Source organism: Bos indicus x Bos taurus, chromosome 10, assembly GCF_003369695.1.
Source record: "Bos indicus x Bos taurus breed Angus x Brahman F1 hybrid chromosome 10, Bos_hybrid_MaternalHap_v2.0, whole genome shotgun sequence".
Classification (NCBI taxonomy): Eukaryota; Metazoa; Chordata; class Mammalia; order Artiodactyla; family Bovidae; genus Bos; species Bos indicus x Bos taurus.
The window spans coordinates 95,510,943-95,531,245 of record NC_040085.1 but is presented as its reverse complement, the minus strand read 5'-3'; positions in this window follow the sequence as shown (position 1 = coordinate 95,531,245).

Below are 20,303 nucleotides of genomic sequence, written 5' to 3'. Positions count from 1 at the left end.
TCAAGGAATTACGATCCTGCCTGCCATGCAGCCTGGCCCAAGAGGGGAGAAAGTGCCGATCAGAAGCCAGACGTGGAGAAAGTCGCATGGCCAGGAACTGCACAGCCTCTGGGATCCAAGAGGGCTTCCAGCCAAGAGCCAGAGAAGCAGGGGTCCCCAGCCACTCAGTCACAGGAGTGAGTTCAGGTCTGGAGCCAGTCTTTCCAGTCAGGCCTTCACCTGAGAGTGTGAGCCAGCTGGCATTCTGACTGCAGCCTTGTGAGTGCCTGGGCAGGGGGCCCAGCCAGCCGTACACAGCCTCTTCACCCCACAGCAACTGTGAGGTCATACATGTGTGTTATTTTAAGCCGCTGAGTTTGTGGTAAGGTGTCATGCAGTGTAGAAAACGGATACACTGAGTCAACATGGAATCTTTCCACCTTGAATCAACCGAGTTTAGCTGACCTTCTTCCCTCATTTCTTTGTAATGATCCCAACCCTCACTACAGCGGGCCTGACACCTCTGTGAGGTTTTCTTAACTTCAGAGAGGTCTCAGGTTTTAAGTGAACCATCACACATACTTAATTCTTTCACAGAACTAAAGATCACATCTATTGGAGATAATGAAAGGAATTGTCTAAGTATAGCTTTGGTATATATTAAGCTAATCTTAAAGAATGGAGAACTATGGAAAGCAAAAATAGAACTTCTGGATTCATTTACTTTATCATTCTATAAAGTAAAAAAACAAGAATTCATTTAAGTAGCAACAAAAATGTGACTCAGTTAACTTTTCTTCCAGTACATGAACCACAAAATATCTCTGAGCAAGGAAGAGTTCATTCTTAAGGGATTTTTATCTGGATAATTTTTTAAACTTTTTGTATAAAAACATATATGGGAAACATGGCTTTACCAGGCTTGAGATACCACCAACAATTTTTCACTAGTTCAATAAATATTTACAAAGAACTCTGTGTCCAGTCATTCTTCCAAACATTGTTTTTTTTAATTTACAAGTCAGTAAATAAAGAACTTTTCCCATATGACACAGCTCAGTGAGAGAGTAGACAATAATAAAAATAACAAACAACTAAATAATTTAGTGCCTTAAAAAGCAAAATGCATGGTGGAAAAATAGAATAAGAAGGGGTAGGTGAGAGCTGGAGAGGTGAGCATGATGCGTGGAGGCCTCGGTGAATACATGAGATCCGAGCAGACTTCCTGCAAGTGATGGATTCAATCAATCAGGTATCTGAGGGAAGCATATGCCACATGGAGATACAGTAAATGCAAAGGCTTGGAGATGGAGCATGTCAGCCTTTCCTTAAGGAAGATAGAGCAGCCACTTAAAAGTTAGCCCAGAAGTGCTCAAACTTTCTCAAAGGTCATGGTACCCCAAGGTTGTCAGTAATTTTTTTCATGGAACCCCATGCCAAAATAAATACCTAATAGTTCCTTTCATTGAGTAGTTAGATCCAAAACACCAAGTAAGTATTCACGTCCTAACAATTTTAGTAGCCATTTGAAAAAATAACACACATAAACTGAAGGGGAAAAAAATAGTTTCACGTACTTGTAAACTACAGTCACTTACAAACGAGGCGTCTATGAGCCTTTTGGACACTGCACGACTCCCCAGTTGTCAGAATCAGATCAGACACTGCCACCCTCACTATTACACGTTGATTTTTACATTTTTGTTCTTCAGTCGCCCAGTCATGTCCGACTCTTTGCAACTCCATGGACTGCAGCACGCCAGGCACTCCTGTCCCTCACCATCTCCCGAAGTTTGTCCGAGTTCATGTCCATTGCTTCGGTGGTGTTAAAATAGTGCTTGCTTTTTATCCCCTTAACCTCAATAAAGCCAGCTTTGCAGAAACACGTCATTTAAAGGAATATGAGCGCAATCCAATACCGTAACTCTGAAGTAGTTTGCTTGGTTTCTGACAGGTGATGCTGTTTCTCTCAAAAATCACAGAGTCACAGGGCATCTCTGTGAGTTTGCTGCAGTTCCCTGGGGTGTCCCAGCACACAGGTTAAGATCTGTGGTGTTAACATACACCTGAACTTCTTCCCTTCTCTTAGATCAAGCTACTTCTAGCCTCTTCAGTAGCTTCTCTGGCTTTTCTTTAAAGAATTCCTCCTCCCTCATTTCCATTCTGAGTATCTGCTATAAGGAATCTTTTTGCCGGTTCTTTACCACTAGAGCCACCTGGAATGCCCTATTGCCTCTGTGCTTGGTCGCTCAGTCATGTCTGACTCTTTGCAACCCCGTGGACTGTAGCCCACCAGTCCCTGGGGATTCTCCAGGCAAGAATACTGGAGCAGGTTGCCATGCCCTTATCAGGGGATCTCCCCAACCCAGAGATTGAACCCAGGACTCCCACATTACAGATGGATCCTTTACCGTCTGAGCCACCAGGGAAGCCCCGTGATTGCCTCAATAAGGGATAAATGTATAAATAACGAGGCAATCATTCCGAGGCCTTTATTCTGGTGAAGAACTCATTTCCTTTGTCCTCTTAAGTTCTTTAAAGGATTTATCTCCTTCTGAATGTTTTTAACACCAAACTGATCATAACACAATGAACGAATCAAAACACATCTCCTCACAGCACCTGTAGACAATGGGAAGCTGCGGGGAATAGTCCCTCTGCCCAAAAAATAATTCTGCTTATTATGAAAGCCAGTAATCTCTTCTGCTAAGCATTTGCTGTTAGACATTACCTTAAGGCTTAACTGTTCAGTTATCTTAAAAATCATACTAATAGTCTGAATCATTGTAAACTGTTTTTTAAAGGGCAAAGGAACATTTCGGTCCGTTATGGGAATTTCCAAGAACTATAAGAAAACCAATACTTTCATTCTGATGAAAATTAAAGTCAGTAGCTTTCAGAGAAGGAAAGACTAGTAAACATATTCTCATCGTGAGAATCAATCACACACCTCTGTCTCTCCAGACCTCCAGTCATCTTCCGACTGCTCACGTGAGACAGAGTCAGTGGTAGGAGGGCCATTATAGCCCATTACCAATACCACACACCGTGAGACAGAGCTGCCAGCAGCCTGGCACTCTGTCCCTCAAAGTGAGAATTAAATCAAATTGCATTTGCTTTATGCAGAGGTAAAATCAGACAGTAGGTCCCTGGTCACCCCTTCTCCTCCAAAATAAAAAGGTCAGGATTTCTTATCAAGGAAAACGGGAAGAAAGTGGCTTAAAATAGACCTCTGCGTATCTGCATCCTTGGCTAATTACAAAATGAGAGATTCCCATCGCTGCCAGCACTGCCGGTGGGCCAGTCTTCTGCAGTGACGGAGCGCCATCTAGTGCTGACATCCGCCATCTAGTGCTGACATCCTTGAGACACTGAAAAGCACCGAATAAAGGGCTCCCACAGGGAGAAGGCAATGGCTCCCCACTCCAGTACTCTTGCCTGGAAAATCCCATGGACGGAGGAGCCTGGTAGGCTCCAGTCCATGGGGTCGCTAAAAGTCGGGCACGACTGAGCGACTTCACTTTCACGTTTCACTTTCATGCATTGGAGAAGGAAATGGCAACCCACTCCAGTATTCTTGCCTGGAGAATCCCAGGGACAGAGGAGCCTAGTGGGCTGCCGTCTATGGGGTCGCACAGAATCGGACACGACTGAAGCGACTTAGCAGCAGCAGCAAGCAATACTAAAACAAAACAAAATCAACAGAGTGCCTACTATGTATCTTGTGCTGGCTTTTTCTTCACAATCATGCAAAAGCTTCCAGAGACTTAAACTGCCCTAAGTTGTATGGAAAAGGCTTAAATTGTGGTAGCAGGGGAAAAGATGCTCTGTTGGAAGTTTTGCGGGTAATTCTCTCAACATGAACTGTGAGTGTGGAGGTGGCCATCAGGCAGCTCAGCTTGAGCAGAACCCTGATTACATTTGCTGCACCTCTTCCCAGAAAAAAACATGTGGCTACTTAGCATTTATATTGCACTTTTCATCTCTAAACCACTTTACAGAACCTCTCTGGTGAATTCCCCCAATGCCCTGGCAAAACAGTTAATACTCTATACTATTAGCTTCTTTATGAAAGCTTCTGATGGCCTTTTCCACTGCATGGCAGTGAACTGCGTTTACCAAAGGGAATTTCTCCAAAGACTCATGTCCAGAATCAAAGAGCAATTATCATCTGAAACCTTAATGTTCCTCCTTTTCTTTTCTAGGGGAAAAAAGGCTCATCATTAATTTCCATAGTGAACATACTGACCCTTTCCCATTCAAAGACAAGACTGTCAGAATAAAGGAAAGACTGCATCGTCAATGTGAGACTTCTCCTAATCTTCCATTACTGCTATCACAGCGGAGGACCCTGCCCTAAACCAACAGCATCGTCATGTCCTTAAAATAAAGAAAATCCAGGAGACAAATGAGATGGGCAGGCTGATAAAACAGGACCTTATAAACTAGGATTCTGTGATACATTAAGGACCTGACCTTTTTTATTTAAAATCTAAGCATATGTCATTCTTAATCATATTTCGTGGAGCAGCTATTCCTTATTACATTTCAATCAGTGGTGTAATTTAAGAGAGAATAGGTTAAGAAGCTGTAGTCACATTTTCTGTATATAACTGAAAGCTGAGCATCTTAACTGGACTTTTCACTTTTTAAAAAGAAAAAAAATTTTAGCAATCACATTTTCTAGATCACATAGATATATAGTACCGGACTCCCATACAGTATGTGATAAAATATGAGTGTTCCAAGAGAAAGAGCACGCGGTGAGACGCATCTCAAGGAGGACAGCAGAGCAAGCAGGAGAGTTAAGAGGTAGAATCCTCAGCAAAAATCTCACATCACTGGCGGGAGAGGCCTAGACACACCAGAAACCTCAGGGAGAGGCCTGGCTCCCTCACAACTTTCATGTTTCTGCTTTCATATTTATTTGCCTTTATCCTAGAGATTACCAACCCAACAGATATATATATATGACAGGCATTTCACAATGCATATTTTATGATGTTAAAAGTTTCACATTAGAAATAATCATCCAATATTTTCAGCATTTTAAAAAGTGATTATTCCATTCCATGGTACGTGGGAAGCAGTAAGTTAGAATTAATGTATCACATGTCATTTCCAAAATCCTTTCTGCAGACCTGAGAGGATGCTTTTGGTGATGTCTCAATGCCAACTTTTTACAAACAATCTCTACTTATAGCCACTTTACATAAGGGGATTGATTCATCACTCTCCTGCCACCTAATGCATTTTAGTATATTTTAGAATTTAGGAAGAAAAGATAGTGTGAACTGAAATAAAAGCTCTAATGAGCATATTTATTAGGCCAGACTTTTCCTAACAGGAAAACGCATCATTTGAAGTAAAAAGAGGTTTTCCTTTGGTTTGCTGGGAGGAGTGAGGACGATCTTGTTCCAGCAGCGTGTGTCCATCTCTGAAGAGACTGGAGGTTCAGGAGAATGGAAGGGAAAGAAGGTGAAGCTATAGCTTCAGTCTATAGCTCAGAGAGAGACATTAGGGCCAACAAAAGCTTAAAGTCACCTCTCCCTCGCAAATGAGGTGAAAGTCCTCAGCTGGGGAGAGTGGATACTCACTTATTCACACTGCAACCCGATGTGACCTAAGAGCTTAGTGTTTTCTTTCTGTTAAGACTGACCTGATCTTCTTCATCAAACTCCCACCAAGCTCAGGAGCATAGATAGTTTAGATGTGCCATTAGTAATATTTCACTGTCTTTGATCTTAAACAGTCAGTTTAAATGATTTCATTTAAATAGTCTATGCAAAGCTAGCCTCATAGCAACAGCTAGTTCTCCTGATTTCTTTTGGATGGCATAGACCTTATAATCAAAATTTCAGTCTTTTAGCCTTTGCTCCCTTACTTCCGACTTCCCTGAGATGGCCACTGTATAGATAAAAGACACTTACCCGCCCTCCTGGTAGTGGCAAAGAGGGACTGTCAGACCACAACAGCATCCTCTGAGTCCAGTGGCCCTTGCTGCTGAGTGGCTGGATTGCCTGACCCCACGGGTGCAGCTGTACCCATCACAGACCAGTTCACACTGGTCTGGTCTGGTCTGGACCTATCATATCAATAACAGGATGTCAAAGCCATCTTACAGGGGCACTGAGTCTAAACTGAGTCATGTCACTGGAGCACATGCAGAAGGGGATATTTTGACCTGAGATACATCCAGGCACCCAAGTTTCTCCCCACCAGGGAATCAAAGGCCTGGGACACAAGCAGACCTTGAAAGCCAGATCTTTCTTCAGGAGGAGGAAGGGGTCCGTTTTCAGGAAGATCCACAGGTAGAGCCCTTTTTCAGACTTTATCATAAATTGTCTTGCTTAAAATCCTCCCAATCAAAATCTGACCTGCCAGTGCTTCCTCATACCAACCCATCCTTCCCTAATTCATAAAGTTTGACCAAACACATAATTAGGGAGATGGATTTGCCCCTCCCTCCTGTCTCCTTGTTGGTGGACCTTGTGATAAAACTTTCTCTTCTCAGAAGCCAGGGCCACGGTATCGGCTTCTACATGTATCAGGCAGCAAGCCCTTGCTCCATGATACAGTTGGTCAAGTCTGGCTGCTTGGAGGTGATGTGAGAGCATCCATCTCTACATCTACTGTCCCAGCTGCTTGTCCCCAGTCTAGATGGCCCCACAGATGGTAACCTCAATGTTCTTACTCCAGGCCTCCATCAGGTCTTATCACAGAGGGCACCTCCACATCCCCTCCCTGGGGCAGAAAGGGATTCCTGTATCCTTTGCTCATGACTCCAAGTCCATGAAACCAGAAGGGCTACCACAGGCCTGTTCATTTCCACCATTGCTGCTGGCTACCATCTGCACTTTCCATGTTTGTAGTGGCCAGCTGCAAGGCTGCTTTTAAATCCTGCAGCATCTCATAGCATAAACTGAGACCGTTTACTACTAGAACTAGTATCTTGGGCTCCCTCATACCTATCTGGCTAATTCTGTAATCCTTGATGCCTGACCTCATTGGCTTCCCTTCTTTCTAAGCCTTAGAGAAGGGGCAGAGGGACCACAGACTTTTCTTTTTCTCTGCCAATGTTTCTAGTCCTTTTTCATAACAATCATAAAAGTTCACCATCTTTGTTCTGCACACTGGAGGAGACTTGGGGACATCTATATGTGGCCTGCTTAAAAAATTATATTACATTGTAATTATAATTTTGATAAATAGACAGGAAACAAGAAAGTTGTTAAATTTGAATTTGTATAAAACACATAAATATTTTTCAATCTTTTAAAAGAAACTTAGGTGTGACTCTTTATGCATAAATTCTGTATCAGTTTTTATCCCTCAAATAAGTATACAAGTAATTTCTGACCTAGTTTTTAATGATGAGCTCTTCAAATTCAGAAAGTTGACCCTGATAAGAAGGTTTTTTCCCCACAAAGATGTGATACATTTAGAACCATTTTTTTTGTACATCAAATATTTTGCAACTATTCAAAATCTGGGGATTGAATAAAACTTCAAAAATTTATAATAGTTGAAATAGTGACATTTAAAGAATCTATGAGCTCTTTCTTTTCTTTCATAGACAAATGAGTTATTGAAATCGTAAGTGATTATGTAAAAGCACCTCAAATGCAAGTATACACACTCATTAACGGTAAAGTTAATTTGAACAGGACACACGCGCTGTTAAAGCAGCCTCTCCACCCACAGCTTGGGCCCCATGAAAGAGTGCATCTGCTGCAGCTGAGCAAAAATATATCATCTGTGGGAAAACAGCCATAATGGGTCTAGTGGGAGTCTGTGCCAGGCCTCTCTGCCTCTGAACTTTGACCACAGGCCCTCAGGTCACACCCCACACTCCAAGCACCTGGAAGATGAGCTTCCCCACAGCCCTATGCAATCCCCTGCGTTCTTGCCTGGAGAATCCCAGGGACAGGGGAGCCTGGTGGGCTGCCGTCTTTGGGGTCGCACAGAATGGGACACGACTGAAGTGACTTAGCAGCAGCAGCAGCAGCAGCATCGGAAGCCACATGGCCACAATGGGTAGCAACATACCTGCCCAGCAGCTGGCTGGTGGAGTCCAAACTGCAGAGCATCTCCTAAGCCAAGCATAGGCAGAGTGCCTGATTCCATTGCTCAAGCCACATACAAAACTGTACATGTGAGAAACTGCCAGCCGGGTGCCACAGCCACTAGCCAAGGGGCATGGCTACCTCAGGTCATGCCAAGCTTTCCTGAAAACTAAGAGACAGGAGATAAGCTCTCACCCACTGGACTGGGAAGCCCTGCTCTGCCTTATTCCTGATTCAAGCCTCCAGGCATAGACAACAAAAGACACAGGGGAATCTTTAAACACTGTAGCAGAAGTCCGTCCTCCGAAGCCCTGGGCTCTGTTCTCAGCCTGATAAAGGAATTCAGAAAGCAATCCTTCTTTTAAGAAAAAACTTGGTTCCCAAGCTTATTGTCTTGCAGCTAAACCCTATTTTGAATATCATAAGCTAAATAACAATACTTGGTTTTCATTTGCATTTCAACTTAAAGAATTCTAATGTCTGTGCTCTAAAGGAAGTTGTATGCTTTGGCTGATGATGGAGAAACTCAAGTACATAGAATTTAAAAAGAGATAACGTGTTACCATTTTTCAATACATTGATCCTAACACATGGACATTCCACGCCCCTTAGAAGTAGCCTCAACCTAACTCTCCAAATTCACCTCTCCCTACTCCTCTCCAGGCAGAAACATCACCAATCCAGACAACACAGCATTCCTTCAACAGATACCATGTAGTCCCCTTTGCTCATGCTATTCACTCTACTTCGAAAGCCTTCCCTCCCTGCCTCCAGCATTTTTACAAAATCTATTCTTTTCCTTCAAGATCCATCTTTTGCTGAGTCTCTCACCACGTGTGCCCCATGATAAACTTGATGCCTCTTTCTCCTCTGAAGCCCTACAGCGTTCTGCAATCTCATCTGCACCTCTGCTACTTTACCTCGTGCCAGAGTGAGTTGCACAGGTTTCTGCCCTTCATGCCAGCTTATGAGCTCCTTGAGAACAGTGATGATCCCCTGCCACCTCTGTGTGTGCTCAACACTCAAAGACTCAAGTTTGAAATGCCTAGGGTAGCAGTGCTGATTAGAAGTGGGTTTAGCTACAAATCGGAAAGAAAAATATTACAGTAGCTCAAACACAACGGGTGTATTCTCTCACATAAGAGCATTCAGGTATAGGGCTGTTGGTCTGCGGTCAGGTAGTCCAGGGCTGGGGGCTTTGCACCCTGAAGTTGTCTGGGATCCAGCTCCTCTTAGTTTCCTGCTCTTCCACCCTCAGAATCTGACTCACCTACTCAAGGACACCTTGCGGCTGTTCCTGGTGCCATGCATGAGTTACAGGCAGCCAGAGGAGAAAACGCAAGAAAAAGCTCAAAGGGTACTCTGGTATCTCCAAAAGATAAAATTTCTGTAAAAATAAGGACAGCAGGCCTCCCCCAACCCAACACAGGAAATACCTGACAAAAAGCCAAGTCACAATTTGTGCCCAGTTTTTCAGGGGGTGAAGGGACACAAGGGGGACTGTCAGAGGCAACTCAGGGGCACAAAGGATTCAAATAATTCTTTGATCCTTCTAAGTCAGGATAGGAAACACAGAGAAGATGATTTACAGCAGAATTTTCCACACACAAAGGAGGCTCCATCGGGCGTCTGAACAGTCAGAAAGGAGGCAGGAGAGTCAGAGACCAGTGAGTGTCCCTGATACTACCTCTACCCTCTCTGAGCTGAAAGAAACCACCATAATTTGAGGGGTGTGAGAGCAGATAAAATCTGAACCTTGCTTCCTAAACTAAGTCCTAGAAATTACCTACGGCTGCAGGGGTGGAGCAGAAATAATGACCAGACAGAGGGAACTTCAGACAGCCCCACTGAGCTCTCACAGCCCAGTGTGGTGTGGGAGACCATCAGAGATTCTCCTTTTACTGGACTCTAGGTGGCTCAGTGTTGCAGAGAAAGCTCAAGGACCTGAAGAAGCTTGGAGGTCAGTCAGATTGAGGGAACAGAGAACAGAATGAAAAGAAATGAGAACAGTTTAAGGGACCTCTGGAACAACAGTAAGCACACCAACGTTCACAGTATAGGGGTCCCAGAAGAGAAGACACAGGAAAAGGGTTGAAAATGTATTTGATAAATTATGCCTAAAAACCTGAAGAAGGAAACAGATATCTAGGTACAAGAAGCACAGGGGGTCTCAAACAAGATGAACTCAAAAAGACCCACATCAAGATATATTATAATTAAAATGGCAAACTTAAAGATAAAAAGATTTCTAAAAGGAGCAAGATTTTACAGTAAGAGTCATATACAAGGGAACCTCCATAAAGCTATCGATTGATTTTTCTAGAAAAATTTTGCAAGCCAGAAGGGAGTGGCATGAAATATTTACAGTGGCTGAAAGGGAAAAGCCTGAAACCTAAGACACTCTACCCAGCAAGATTATCATTTAGAATTAAAGGAGAGATAAAGAATTGACAGAGGATGAGATGGTTGGATGGCATCACTGACTCAATGGACATGGGTTTGGGTGGACTCCGGGAGTTGGTGATAGACACAGAGGCCTTGGCGTGCTGCGGTTCACGGGGTGGACACGACTGAGCGACTAAACTGAACTGAAAGAATTGCTCAGGTGAGCAAAATCTAAAAGAGTTCCTCAAAACTAAACTAACCCTAAAAGAAATGTGAAAACGTCTTCTCTAAGTGGAAAAGAAAAGGCTGTAACAAGAAGTAAAAACTTATCAGTTCAGTTCAGTCGCTCAGTCATGTCCAACTCTTTGCAACCCCATAAATTGCAGCATGCCAGGCCTCCCTGTCCATCACCAGAAAACTAAGATCATGGCATCTGGTCCCATCACTTCATGTGAAATAAATGGGGAAACAGTGGAAACAGTGTCAGACTTTATTTTGGGGGGCTCCAAAAAATCACTGAAGATGGTGATTGCACCCATGAAATTAAAAGACGCTTACTCCTTGGAAGGAAAATTATGATCAACCCAGATAGCATATTGAAAAGCAGAGACATTACTTTGCCAACAAAGGTCCTTCTAGTTAAGGCTATGGTTTTTCCAGTGGTCATGTATGGATATGAGAGTTGGACTGTGAAGAAAGCTGAGCACCAAAGAATTGATGCTTTTCAACTGTGGTGTTGGAGAAGACTCTTGAGAGTCTCTTGGGCTGCAAGGATGTCCAACCAGTCCATTCTAAAGGAGATCAGTCCTGGGTGTTCATTGGAAGGAATGATGCTAAAGCTGAAACTCCAGTACTTTGGCCACCTCATGCAAAGAGTTGACTCATTGGAAAAGACTCTGATGCTGGGAGGAATTGGGGACAGGAGGAGAAGGGGACAACAGAGGATGAGGTGGCTGGATGGCATCACTGACTCAATGGACGTGAGTTTGAGTGAACTCTGGGAACTTATAGGAAAGGAAAAATCCCACTAGTAAAGGCAAATATATAGTAAAGACTGTGGATCAACCACTTAAATCAGCAAGTATGAAAATTAAAAGACAAAAAATTATAAAATTAACTGTAATGACAATAACAGTACAAGGATAAACATTTGCAAACATGGATAGACCAAGAGGATATTATACTTGGCAAAATATTAACAAATCAAAGACAAATATTCCGTGTTTCTCTTATACAAGCAATCTAAAAAATAAAGCAAATAGGATGAAATAAAAAAATGAAAATAATAAAACAGGAATAGACTCACAGACATAGAGAACAAATTGCTGCTGCTGCTGCTAAGTCGCTTCAGTCATGTCCAACTCTGTGCGACCTCGTAGACGGCAGCCCACCAGGCTTCCCCGTCCCTGGGATTCTCCAGGCAAGAACACTGGAGTGGGTTGCCATTTCTTTCTCCAATGCATGAAAGTGAAAAGTGAAAGTGAAGTCACTCAGTCGTGTCCGACTCTAGCGACCCTATGGACTGCAGCCTACCAGGCTCCTCCGTCCATGGGATTTTCTAGGCAAAAGTACTGGAGTGGGGTGTCATTGCCTTCTCCGAGAGAACAAACTAGTGGTTACCAATGGGGATAGGGTAGAAGGAAGGGACAACATAAGGACAGGAAATTAAGAGACACAAACAACACAAACAACCATGTTTATATGAAATAAACAAGCAACAAGGATATAGTGTTCGGTACAGGAAAACGTAGTCATTATTCTGTAATAATTTTAAATGGAACATAGTCTATTAAAGTATTAAATCACTATATTGTACATCAAAAACATACATTATTAAAAGTCAACTGCACTTCAATCAATCAATAAAAATGATTTGCAAAAATATTTTAAAATGCTATTCTCACTATTGCTTGCTTTGGAAATTTTAGATATTTCTCATAAATGTGTGTTGTTTATATTTACACACAATAGGTTTTTATTGTTGTTTCAAAAAATTGCAACATGGTAAATATCAATTGATATAACCAACATAAAACAGAATCTCTTTGGAAATTTCAGTAACATTTAAAGTCATGTAGAGAGTATCTGAGACCACAGAGCTTGAGAATCAGTGCTCTGAAAAGCTGAACCTGAAAGACTCCAGATCTGGGGACATCTTGAATAACAGAAGGCAAAGATAAGGCATGAAACAAGGAAAGAATTTAGAGTCTACATCAGTTCAGTTCAGTCGCTCAGTCGTGTTCGACTCTTTGCAACCCCATGAATCACATCATACCAGGCCTCCCTGTCCATCACCATCTCCTGGAGTTCACTCAAACTCACATCCATCGAGTCGGTGATGCTACATACTGATCTATAAAATCTTTCTTTCCTTTACTCCCATTGAGCATGTAAGAATCTAGGAGCAAGGATTATACCACCTCACCCCCAACAAGAGATGGGAGAATTTTATTCTGGAGAAACTAATCAACTGAGGGAAAAGTCTAATAAGTGACTGCATACTCCCAGGATCATACTACAGTGAAGACGTCAAAGACAGGCTCTGGCCATGGGCGCCATCAAACCAGCTTGTTACTGCTTCATTTAAAGATGAATGGACAGCCCAGGGTCACCAACCATTTGCAGAACGCTCCTAATGTGAAAGATAAGACCAAAACAAACAAGCAAGAAGAGAGGAAGGCCATGAAGCAAAAGAAAGTAACAGAAGAAAATTATCATTGCCATGCTAAGTAACTGATATTACCTCAAGAAACAAGGGAGGGATACTTGAAGGAACAGAGGATTGGAAATTAAAAACAAGATAGTCAAAATTTAAAAGGTCAGTGGAGGTTTGGAAAATATAGTTGAGGAAATGTCCTAGAAAACAGAGCAAAAACATAAAAAAAAAAAAGGACATATGTTATCCTATGGTTGATTCACAGAAACCAACACAATATTGTAAAGCAATTATCCTTCAATTAAAAAAATGTTTTTTAATGGGAACTAGGAAAGAAAGGTAATTAAAGTACTGGTAAAATCAAGTCCAGTTCATTAAATAGCATCAACTTTTTATTTTAAAGTTTTTTTTCTTTCTTCTTTTCATCTTACCCCTCTAACTTCAATATCATGCTTGTTCAGTAATAATTAACTAGTACCAGATGCCTTAAGAATGTAGCCTGTGGAGAACAAGATACCGGAGGAGTAGGTGGACATGGAGTCCATCTCTCTCCATGGAAACATCAGGAATACACCTTCAGACACAGAAGTGCATGCAGCACACCAGCTGAGAGCAGATAGGAGGACCTGACCACAGGAAAAGAACACACAGAACCACGCAAAACTCAGTAGGACGAAGGAACTAGGGGGAAAAACAGAAGTGTTAGTAGGACTGGACCTGCCCTGGGCAGGTGGGGGAACTGAAGCAGGGGTCCAATCCCCATAGCGGGGCAACTGTCTGAGTCAGAGGAGAAGGCTGAGAGTGAAACAGCTGATCTGTGGCAGCCTAAATGGAATGAGAATCAGACAGTCTTTGTGGCAACTGTCAAGCGAGTGTATACTCCTTGGTTCTTTGTCTTGTCACAACAATGATTTGGAGCGACAGACATTAAAGCCCTCTGCGTGTCACAGCTCTCGGGTCTTGAACAAACCGTGTCATAGCTCTTAGACAAATCAGTGTTACAGCTCTATTTTATTTAGAAAGCAGCAGGAGAATCCATCCTAAGAAGAAGAGAAGAGAGTGGAGGAGCACGCCAGTGCCCGCGCGAGGTGGGGGTGGGGGTGGGGGGAGGGGGGAGAGAGAGAGAGAGAGAGAAAACCTACGTATGTAGGAGAGAGAGAAAGAACGAACGCAGGAGAGAGAGAGCGCGCGCTTGGCTCCTCCTCCTGCTGGGCCTGCCCTATGCAAATTGGGCTCAGCCAGGAATGCTGTTCTACCTGAAGTCCTCACTCCAGTCCTCGGACCTTCCTTTGACCTTCCTCTGTTCTATTTTCATGGGCTTTTCTCTTCCTTGTCTTTTAGCCACTGCCATTTTGGACTCCTTTTCCCTATTCTATCTACATAACATTCCCCCCTCAAGAGATGGGAGGCCAATTCTTGGGAATAGGGGCATCAAGGTCTTTCTGGCTACTTCCTGCTGAACTGGGACAGCAAGAGGTATTGTGCCTCCCCCTCTTGCTAGTCTCAGGCCTTAGAGTCCTCATAGCGGTGTCCATCTAAGGGTGAGTTGTATTTTCCATGGTCGGCTGTAGTTTTGTATCTTTGTTGAACTGGGACCACATGTTGTAGCTTGTTGACCTGAACAGAGACAAACAGGTTAGACAATTAATAATGCATGGAACAATCATAAGCAGCATAAATATGGCGTGACAAGGACTAGTAGGAGCATTAGCCAATTCCAAATTCACATCGCCAGGATGGCTCAAGTCCCTCCTTGTTCAAGGATCAGAAGATTTATCTCCTGCCTGTTTTTGGAGTATAATCCCTGCCAAGCTATGCTGGCTCTTTAGAGCTATCCTGAGAAATCTTAACCCCAGAAACCAGATTTTGGGGGTGTTCATTAGAATGGCACTCATTGGTAGTCCTGAATAGGTATCTGAGATCTCCTAGGGGCTCACAGGTGTATTGAGTGATCTCTTCTGTTTTCTTCCATGGCTTGACTCATGAGTAGTGAATCCAGGAGTCATGTCCTGGTACCTTGACTGCTGTGGGGATAGAAAGTATTATAGGATAGGGGCCCTTCCATGTGGGCTGGAGTTGAGCCTTTGGGGACCCATCTTTCCAGACTTTAATTAGGACTTGAGCCCCTGGATGGTGATTCCTTAGAATCTTTTGGGTCCTGGTTCATACCCTACAAGTATATATCCTGTTGGAATTGTCCAATGGCCATGGCATAATACTGGAGGGTCTGAACCTCTGTATCTAGGAAGAGGTCATTGACATAAACAAAAGGTCTCCCATATAGTATCTCATAAGGACTAAGACCAACCTGTTCTTTAGGACCAATAGGGGTGCAGAGGAGAGCTATTGGTAAAGCCTCCTTCCATCCCAGGGAGGTCTCCTGGGTTATCTTTTTTACCACTGATTTTAAGAATTGGTTGGCCCTTGCTACTTTTCCTGAAGACTGAGGCCTCCACGCACAACGGAGGTAATAAGTAATGCCCAATGCTTTCGAGACTCCTTGGGTGACCTTAGAACTAAATGATGTCCCATTGTCACTTTGTAATGACCTGGGCAGACCAAATCTTGGAATGATTTCATGGAGCAGTTTTTTTTACCACCTCCTCAGCCTTCTCAGTCCAGGTGGGAAAGCCTTCAATCCATCCTGTGAATGTATTTATCATGACTAATAGGTATTTATACCCTTGAGAAAATGGCATCTGGTGAAGTCCATCTGCCAGTCCTCTCCTGGATAGGTCCCATGTCATTGGATGGGCTGGGCCACCTGGGGTCTTTGAGCTCCTTGGAGGTTGTTTAATTGGCAAGTGGGACAAGAGGAGACCACCTGTCTTATAGATGTTTGGAAACCTGTTCCTCTGAAGGAACTTTCTAGTAATTTTTGGAGGGCCTTTTCCCCTAAATGAGTGGTGGCATGTAAGGAGTTAACCAACTTCCATTGGAGGTTCCCAGGCAGAGAAAAGAGTCCCTCCTTTTGGAACCACTGCATATGATCTTCTTGAAAGCCCTCACTCTTAGCTTTAAGAGTCTCACTTTCAGTATATGAAGGAATTTCTGGCAAATTAGTCTGTGGAACTAAGGTGGCAACCCCTGTTAGGTCATGGTTCCATAATGCTGCTCTCTTAGCTGCCAGATCAGCTGCTTGCTCCCTTCATGCCACTTCCGTGCTCCCTTTTTGGTGTCCTTTACAGTGGGAGACTGAAACTTCAGTGGGCAGATGGACTGCCTCCAAGAGTCTAAGAATTTGATCACCATATTTGATTGGGGACCCTCGGGTGACCAAGTGGCCCCTTTCTTTCCAAATAGCTGCATGTGCATGTAGCACCAGAAAGGCAGACTTGGAGTCAGTATAAATGGCTATTCTTTTTCCTTTTCCCAGCTCTAAAGCTCGAGTCATGAACCTCATTCCATAGTTCATCAGGCACTCTATCTATCAGATCTAGGCCCTTAAATCTATTTCTCACTTCCACTATATAATCATAAGGGATTGGATTTAGGTCATACCTGAATGGTCTAGTGATTTCCCCTACTTTCTTCTATTTCAGTCTGAATTTGGCAATAAGGAGTTCATGATCTGAGCAACAGTCAGCTCCTGGTCTTGTTTTTGCTGACTGTATAGAGCTTCTCCATCTTTGGCTGCAAAGAATATAATCAATCTGATTTCGGTGTTGACCATCTGGTGATGTCCATGTGTAGAGTCTTCTCTTGTGTTGTTGGAAGAGAGTGTTTGTTATTACAAGTGTATTTTCTTGGCAAAACTCTATTAGTCTTTGCCCTGCTTCATTCCATATTCCAAGGCCAAATTTGCCTGTTACTCCAGGTGTTTCTTGACTTCCTACTTTTGCATTCCAGTCCCCTATAATGAGAAGGATATCTTTTTTGGGTGTTAGTTCTAAAAGGTCTTGTAGGTCTTCATAGAACTGTTCAACTTCAGCTTCTTCAGCGTTACTGGTTGGGGCATAGGCTTGGATTACTGTGATATTGAATAGTTTGCCTTGGAAATGAACAGAGATCATTCTGTCGTTTTTGAGATTGCATCCAAGTACTGCATTTCAGACTCTTTTGTTGACCATGATGGCTACTCCATTCCTTCTGAGGGATTCCTGCCCGCAGTAGTAGATATAATGGTCATCTGAGTTAAATTCACCCATTCCAGTCCATTTGAGTTTGCTGATTCCTAGAATGTCGACATTCACTCTTGCCATCTCTTGTTTGACCACTTCCAATTTGCCTTGATTCATGGACTTGACATTCCAGGTTCCTATGCAATATTGCTCTTTACAGCATCGGACCTTGCTTCTATCACCAGTCACATCCACAGCTGGGTATTGTTTTTGCTTTGGCTCCATCCCTTCATTCTTTCTGGAGTTATTTCTCCACTGATCTCCAGTAGCACATTGGGCATCTACTGACCTGGGGAGTTCCTCTTTCAGTATCCTATCATTTTGCCTTTTCATACTGTTCATGGGGTTCTCAAGGCAAGAATACTGAAGCAGTTTGCCATTCCCTTCTCCAGTGGACCACATTCTGTCAGATCTCTCCACCATGACCCGCCCATCTTGGGTTGCCCCACAGGCATGGCTTAGTTTCACTGAGTTAGACAAGACTGTGCTCCTGGTGTGATTAGATTGACTAGTTTTCTGTGAGTATGGTTTCAGTGTGTCTGCCTTCTGATGCCCTCTTGCAACACCTTCCGTCTTACTTGGGTTTGTCTTACCTTGGGCGTGGGGTATCTCTTCATGGCTGCTCCAGCAAAGTGCAGCCGCTGCTCCTTACCTTGGACGAGGGGTATCTCCTCACCGCTGCCCTTCCTGACCTTCAATGTGGGATAGCTCCTCTAGGCCCTCCTGCGCCCGTGCAGCCACTGCTCCTTGGACATGGGGTTGGTCCTCCCGGCCACCGCCCCTGGCCTCGGGTGTGGGGTAACTCCTCCTGGCCACCACCCCTGACCTCGGACTCAGGGTAACTCCTCTCGTCACTGCCCCTGACCTCGGACGCAGGGTAGCTCCTCTCGGCCGCTCCCCCTGACCTCAGGTGCAGGGTAGCTCCTCTCGGCCGTTTCTGTGCCGTCTCAGCCTGGCATTCTCGGCCGCTGCCCCTCACCTCAGACGTGGGGTAACTCCTCTTGGCTGCCGCCCTTCGGGCATGGGGTCCTCCCGGCTTCTGCCCCTGACCTCGGACATGGGATAGCTCCTCTCGGCCGCGCTTAGTGTGCCGGTCGCAGCCGCCTGCGCTTAGTGCGCCAGTCACAGCCACAGGAGACAGGGATCAAGACCATCCCCATGGAAAAGAAATGCAAAAAAGCAAATGGCTGTCTGGGGAAGCCTTACAAATAGCTGTGAAAAGAAGAGAAGTGAAAAGCAAAGGAGAAAAGGAAAGATATAAGCATCTGAATGCAGAGTTCCAAAGAATAGCAAGAAGAGATAAGAAAGCTTTCCTCAGTGATCAAGGCAAAGAAATAGAGGAAAACAACAGAATGGGAAAGACTAGAGATCCCCTTCATAGCCTGCCAGAAAATTTGCTAAATATCTGACCAATGCTCACAGTTTTCATTGGCCTGATTCTTGGCACAGAGAAGAGTAGGACAGAAGAACCCCCGCCAGCTTGGGTAACAGCTACTGGGGGCCCAGCAGATAGTGCCTTGGGACATACCAAAGAGTAGCCTCTCCAGAGTCCCTCAATTGCGCCACTGCCACCCGTCTGTTCACAGGGGGTTCAAGGAAACAAGAAACGAAAGACTGTAAAGGAATTAAGATTTTGTTAGGCATGTCTCTCCAGCCATAGGAGCAAAGATCCCCTACCTTAACCGGAGGTCTTCTGGAATCTGAGGCTGAGCCACGTGAGCTTTCTGCTGAGTTTGTTTTTCACTATCCCGGTTCCCAGCACGATGGGCCTTCCCCAGAGCTGGGTTTTCTTCGCGTTCCGCTTCTACCGCAGGAGCTTCACTGAGTTGGGCTCCTGCTGTGCTTGGCCTCTTCCGCGCAGAGGTTGTTTCAGCCAGGTTAAATCCGAGTCACAGCACCATAGATGTCCGGCGAGTGTATGCTTCTCAGTTCTTGTATCGTCACAACAATGATTTGGAGCAACAGACAGCTCTCGGGTCTTGAACAAACCGTGTCATAGCTCTTAGACAAATCAGTGTTACAGCTCTATTTTATTTAGAAGACAGCAGGAGAATCCAACCTCGAAGAAGAGAAGAGAATGGAGGAGTGTACCAGCACGCTCACAGGAAGGGGGGTAGAGAGAGAGAGAGAGTGTACACACACAGGAGAGAGAGAGAAAGAGCATACACACGTGGGAGAGAGAGAGCGAGAGAGCACTGGACTCCTCCTTTTTTATGTTTTCTTCCTGCTGGGCCTGCCCTATGCAAATTGGGCTTAGCCAGGAGTGCTGTTCTACCTGAAGTCCTCACTCCAGTCCTTGCAAGTTCCTCTGACCTTCCTCTGTTCTATTTTCATGGGCTTTTCCCTTCCTTGTCTTTTAGTCACCGCCATTTTGGACTCCTTTTCCCTATTCTAATGCTCAAAATTCTCCAAGCCAGGCTTCAGCAATACGTGAACCATGAACTCCCAGATGTTCAAGCTGGTTTTAGAAAAGGCAGAGGAACCAGAGATCAAATTGCCAACATCCACTGGATGATGGAAAAAGCAAGAGAATTCCAGAAAAACATCTATTTCTGCTCTATTGACTATGCCAAAGCCTTTGTGCAGATCACAATAAACTGTGGAAAATTCTGAAAGAGATAGGAATACCAGACCACCTGACCTGCCTCTTGAGAAACCTACGTGAAGGTCAGGAAGCAACAGTTAGAACTGGACATGGAACAACAGACTGGTTCCAAATAGGAAAAGGAGTATGTCAAGGCTGTATATTGTCACCCTGGTTATTTAACTTATATGCAGAGTACATCATGAGAAACGCTGGGTTAGAAGAAGCACAAGCTGGAATCAAGATTGCCAGGAGAAATATCAATAACCTCAGATATGCAGATGACACCACCCTTATTGCAGAAAGTGAGGAGGAACTAAAAAGCCTCTTGATGAAGGTGAAAGAGGAGAGTGAAAAAATTGGCTTAAAGCTCAACATTCAAAAAACAAAAAAAGCTCAACATTCAGAAAACGAAGATCATGGCATCCGGTCCCATCACTTCATGGGAAATACATGGGGAAACAGTGGAAACAGTGTCAGACTTTATTTTGGGGGGGGGGGCTCCAAAATCA